This window comes from Lepidochelys kempii, chromosome 2, assembly GCF_965140265.1.
Source record: "Lepidochelys kempii isolate rLepKem1 chromosome 2, rLepKem1.hap2, whole genome shotgun sequence".
NCBI classification, from domain to species: Eukaryota; Metazoa; Chordata; order Testudines; family Cheloniidae; genus Lepidochelys; species Lepidochelys kempii.
This window is the reverse complement of record NC_133257.1, coordinates 258,617,758-258,623,757: the sequence shown is the minus strand read 5'-3', so window position 1 is coordinate 258,623,757 and position 6,000 is coordinate 258,617,758. Positions and strand designations below refer to the sequence as shown.

Below are 6,000 nucleotides of genomic sequence, written 5' to 3'. Positions count from 1 at the left end.
ATATTGACCTCCAGGAGCACCTTTGACTTTTCATGGATAAGCCCGAGCATGGTTCCTGGACATAGGCGTTTACAATTTAAATTATTCAATGATCCACCTCTGAGATGCCAGTCAGAGCTTCTGCCCATCAGCTCCAGCAGTTCCCTGCTTGTGCACCATGGACTGAGGAGAGAAGTTACAGGCTGGCGGGATGTGGCTAGGAGATGGGGAAATTGAGCAGGATGGGGCCTGGCAAGTTATTTTACAGCGGGTCAGCCTTGTTGGATGATCTGATGCTCTGTCATGTGACCATGTCATCCAAACATCACTGCATTCCACTGCCCCCATAAACCTATGAAAAAAATCCAACACCCACTCTGTAAATGCCAGCAAAACAGCTCTCTAGCAAAGCAGCTTGTAATCATTAATGCCCATTGAATTTGTAACATGGATATTACAGAAAAGCCAGTGTCTGCTGAGCCCTGACAATGAGCCCAGAAAACCTTGGGTAGAAGCACGTGGCTTCCTGGGTCTGTCTCTTAGCAAGTCTCATTGAAGGGAATGGGTGTGATCTCTTAGGAGGAGGTTCCCTGTAGTTAAGTACAGTATTAAATTACTGATTTCTGCAGTTCCCCTGCTGACAGAGGTGGCGGAGCAGCAAACAGTGTCTGACTCTAGCTTGCCGAAGGGGTGAGAACGCAGCTTGTGGGTGTAGCTGGAAAGGCAGAAACTTTGAGGAGACCTCACACTTTATAGCAAGGTAAGCTTCTTTTTTAATCCTCTTCATTTCATTTCTAAATGTCGAAGCTGCGGCATGAGCACTCCAACTGCGTGGGAGAACAAAGCCCTGTCAATGTCTTATCAGTTGTATTTAAAACAAAAATGGGGCCAGATCCTCAGCTGATGTCAACCAGGGTAGCTCCATTTACACAACTGAAGGGTCTGGACTGAGAATTTCATGCACACACAAACCTTTCGTCTCAGATTTCTGAGAATCTGGCAAATCTGCCTAACACCTCTGCTCTGAGGAAACATAGGCTTTTGGACTGGTTATCACCCCAGGCTTGCCTTTATTTTCATGCAACACGTAATCAACTCTGTTTTGTTTGACACCCCTCATTTGACTTTCTGCTGAGTGGGAATTTGTTTAAGGTTGAATTTTTCGTTCCGTTGTTACACGGGAGGGCAAAAACAAATGATCTGGATGGTCTAGATCAACAGAACACACTATTCTCATGGCCTCATCAGTATAGATCTGCTAAAAGTCTGAATACGCAGCAGTTTGCTGCTTAAAAGGAAGCAAAGGCTCTGTTGTATGTAATCTGTTTGTGCTTTGTTACCTCCCAAGTTCGCCCTGTTCATTTGAGAGGCAAATTACACTAAGGAGAAATTGGTCTGTAATGGAGTTCAGCTTCAGGCTTATTTGCTGGTATTTTTCTTAGGCACGTCTCCTAGGGACATAACATTAATAATGTGAAGGAGAAACCATGTGAATTAGCATCTGTGGGAGATTTGCATTCCTTAAGCAATATACTGGCGAAAGATGCAAACAAAGCCTACGGTAACTGAAGCAAACTTGCTCTGTGGGGAGTGGAACTACACCGTGATGAAGCTCTATGCTGTCTTTACACAGAGTAGCTAGGTGTGGCTCCGACCTTGCAAAGGATGTGGCAGTAGGTCACTGCTAGGAGCAGCCTCCTTCCTAGCATTCCCTGGGGGTTTTACAAGGCCTTTCCAGTTGGGATCCACTGTATGGTGGATGCTGCTTGCTTTCAAAGTACGTGGGCAGTACCGGAGAGCCCAATCCAGACCACAAAACCATTGCCTGTATTTCCATGCCTTGCTGCGGGCACTCAGCAAAGGCAGGTGAGCCTGTTTTGACTTTGCACAAACAAGCTGCCTTCCTCCCCTCCCCCCCTTCCCCTCCCGCCAGCAGTGATGTAGGTCTCATGACATTATTTGCTAAGAAGGACTTTGTGGCAACTGTTGCTAAGGCTTCCCAAATGGGAATGGCGGCCTCTTGCCATGCTTTGAGGCAGAGCCACTAGGTTTGTTCTGAGGCAGGCACCTGAGGAGGGAAGAAGGCAGTGCTCCAGGCAGGAGGGGAGCGGTGGTAAAAAGAAGGTTTTGTGGCTATTGCCCACATGGTATCTGTGCTGCGGAGAGAGGGTGTCCGTCTCCAGACCTGCTAGTGCACGGATCCACAGCCACCTCCGGAGAAGTGGCCACTTAAGCATCCATCTGTGCTGCGCCATTAACCACGTTAGGTGGCCTGGTTCAAATGCAGCTGGTTCCTGATGGGGGCTCTGTCCTATGTAGTTGGGGCCTAGCCAGTGCTGCCTGCCCAGCTCCCATTGGGTGCAATGAAGCTGGATTGTGTCCGTGTTCACACCATACTTCCGAAGCGTCCTGTCCAATGAAGTGGACAGTCCTACATTTTACCACAGTTCAGGGACACGATTAAGGTCTTATCTGCTACCAAAATGGGAGGGCCACACTTTCACCGAGTCTATGGAGCATCCGTGTCATAAAATGCCATATTGGGTGTTACAATAAATAGATTCCCATAATGGGGGGATATTGTGCAATCACGTACAGGAACTTAGGGTTTGTCTACTTGGGGATATTCAAAAAAATTAATCCAAAGTAACTAAAGGTGTGAATTTAAAGTGGGTTGGTTAATCTGCATTAAACCCCCATGTGGACATTCTTATTCAGAATTAATAAGTTTTTATCTTAATTCACTTTGTAAGCTAAACCAAATTAGCCTGAATAAGAATGTCCACATGGGGGTTTAATGCAGTTTAATCAATCCACCTTAAATTCACATCTTTAGTGTATTTTGATTAATTTTTCTGAGTGTAGACAAGCCCTTGAAGAACTCTACTTTCAGGAAGTGCTTGTTGAGACAGAACATTACATGTGGAGGAAGGAACGAAGCCGGAAGGTTGCACTGTCTTGGCTCTTTATGCTGCATACACAATAGCAGGGGACCTGTAATTGTCATGTAGATTTGGCCCTACTGTTCCATTACATTTTGCAGCCCTCTAAAATCTGACTTCTCAATATCCATTAATTTTCCCAGCAGAACTTGCTGTGTTCATCTCCTCACAGAGAGTTCACCCAATTGCATCGTTTCCAGCTTACTAATAGATTCTCTACTGGCTCTCACTGCCATCTTGCCCCAGCAAACTCCTCCCTCTCGGGAAAGTAACACTCACTCCCAGGTTATGGGAGTTAGCGCATCAAGAGACGAGCACAGTGTATACCTCACGCTTCAGCATTTGCAGTGATCTTCTTAGTGTTCTGGATGGTCACTGGAGACGAAGCCCAAACTGGAACATTGAATCCAGCTTTCGGGGACATTCAGATCCATATTGGGATCCAAACTTCATGGCTTGGTCCCAATTCTAGTTAGAGAGCATCTCTTATCCCAGGGTTTCACATCCCCTTCCTGACCCGACAGCCACCCACATACATGCCCTTCCATCACCCTCAATCACAGAGGAATCCATACCTGACACTCTCACACAAAAACACATCTCCCCCTAGTCCCGTGGAGCCCCATAACCCTCCCCCCCCCAGGAGATGGGGTTAGTGGCAAATAGGAGACACATACCAGTGATTTTCACTGCTCATAGGCACATCCTGTTTCCAGCACAAAACAATGTGATTACTTCCATGGCCTGTATGGGACTATTCAGGCCAAGTGCCTTCAAAACAACTTCCCTTCCTGGGATTTTTTGCCCTTCATTCTCCCCTTCATTCTCGCTCTCATTCTCCTGGCTCAGCACTTTGTTGTGTAATAACAAGCTTCTCTGCTGCTCTCTACCCACCTCAAAGAGATTTGATATATTGGGGATGCTAAATTGTATGTTTGAGCGCCATCCGTCCTGGGCCTTTACAGTGGAATGTGTTTCAAGCTTCAGGCCCCCACAGCCTAAATATGCTCCTTTGGCATGTCATGAGCATGAAGTCTAGGCTTCTGGTTCCTGTTTCTTTAAAACAGCTCTTCTGAAAGCAACCAGACATGATACAACATATGCCTCCCTAGAAGCTGGATTCTATGGAGCTATGTGTTAGCTAGACAGTAGATATCTATAGCTATCTCCCAGTAGGGAATGTGTGTTGTTAAGGTTTCATCAGCATTTAAATAAGATATGTACAGGTAGGGTGACCAGATAGCAACTGTGAAAAAACAGGACAGGGGATGGGGGGTAATAGGTGCATATGTAAGAAAAAGTCCCAAAAAACTGGACTGTCTCTTTAAAAACAGTACATCTTGTCACCCTACATACAGGCATATATCTATAGCTGTGAGTGTATCTATCCTATTTTAACCACGGGTGTACACACACGCATCGACATTAAAATTCAGTCTTTGCCATGCAGTGGAATTGGAGATAACAAAACCAAGGTGTGTAGTTCTATGCGGTAACTGTTGATGGAGGCTGACTTTTTCATCTTGTATCTTTATTTCCTCTCCTAAATTCTTATATTGTGCGGCCGTCTTCTGGCGAAACAGCTGCCATGTTCAGCCCCAGAGGTGGCTGCATTCCAGTGGGTGGTAAAATAACACTGATGTGTGTGGTTAATCCTGTACTCCTGGACCAGACGCTCCTTTTCTGCATCACTCAGTGTTGCGGTCCTGCCGGTGCACAGACAGGAGCCTTTTTGGCAGAGTCGTGTGTTTGGACAGGATACTGGGTCTGCTCGGCCTGCAAGGTACAGCGAGAAACAAAATACCCCTTGCTGTTAATGAGCCCAAACTGGTCTTTTCCTGTAAAGCTGTGTCAGTGGCAGGTTGTTTCAGACCCCTCATCCTTCATGAGTTAAAGTGGGTCACTAGGCTGAGCCCGGGGTAAGGGGCAAAGTATAAATTGCTCCCCGCCCCAACGTGACTGGAGCTTCCTAGGTGATACTGTCTCAGGGAGGACCCATTCCTTCCCTGCTCCCGTCACTCTTGGTGGAGCATCACTTACTCCATTCCTTTGTGAGGGTTAATTTATTCCACCCTCCTTGTGCTCATTCAATTCCACTGGTTAGTACTAGGAGAGGGGAGGGGAGAGGAGGGGCTGGGGTCAGGCCTTCTGCACCCACTTGCTCGCCTGGTGCAAACCATCCCATTGAATTAGCACGGGGCGTTGCTGTAACCCCAGCTCGGCACCGACGACCATAACAACTCAGCTGCTGTTACCGAGGCGAGTGGCATGCTCTGCACTGCCCCTGCACTGCTGGACTGTCCCCACCTGTTGCATGCAGGAGTCCCAGAGCTAGGACCATGAGGCTCTGCGCTTTGAGCTAAAGGATTAAATCGATGCGCCGAGAGCTGTAGCGAACTCATCTCCTCTGTGGATACAGCACGGAGGGTGCAATGTATGCATCGCATGCTGCCGATGGCTTACAGAGCGCTCCTATTTAGTAACAGGATATATGCATTGGTGAGGGGTGACAGTGTTGCCAGCAGCTCTCTGGATGTTCCCTACAGCACGGTCAGAGACGACAGGATAAACCTCTACCACACGGCTGGCACTGACCGTGCCCCTGCAGGGTCCTGGTAATATTCTCCCAAGGGAAGATCACCTTGAAGTCTGGCTCTGTTTCGGGGACCTCAGAGCTTAGATCCTCCCCATGCTGCATGAAAGCGACTGGAAGGAGCGGGAGTTGGATCTGGTTGGTCGGAAGCTGCTTATCTCTCGCCAGTCGTGCTGCTACTTTCGTTCTGTTGTGTGTGACCACGCTGCGTCCAAGGGCATGATAACCAGACAAAGGGCGAGCTTCCCTCTGCAGCGACGGCCGTGCACCTGAGTCCTGACTAAAACTGCCATTCCTGGCCAGAGATGGACACCTGTTACAAGCCGTGCGGGAATTTCAACACCAGTGTCCAAGCTCATTTCACCTGTGACCTCAGCCATGCACCAGCTCTTCAGCGAGAAATGGGCAGCCCTATAGAACTGCCTGCCCTCGCCTCTGGAATGTCTGATGAACTCATTCTGAGCTAAGTTCGAGAGTTGGAATAAA

The 6,000-nt window shown here is 47.9% G+C and overlaps 1 protein-coding gene across 3 annotated transcripts in view; it reads left to right on the top strand.

Annotated features, from left to right (window-relative positions):
* Positions 1-596: 596 nt before the first annotated feature.
* The window catches only part of VILL (villin like), a 66,161-nt gene continuing 60,757 nt past the window's right edge, over positions 597-6,000 (top strand). For all 3 annotated transcript variants that reach the window (XM_073334729.1, XM_073334727.1, XM_073334726.1), the window contains exon 1: positions 597-739. The gene's annotated coding sequence lies outside the window, so the exon portion shown is untranslated. The remainder of the gene's footprint in view (positions 740-6,000) is intronic.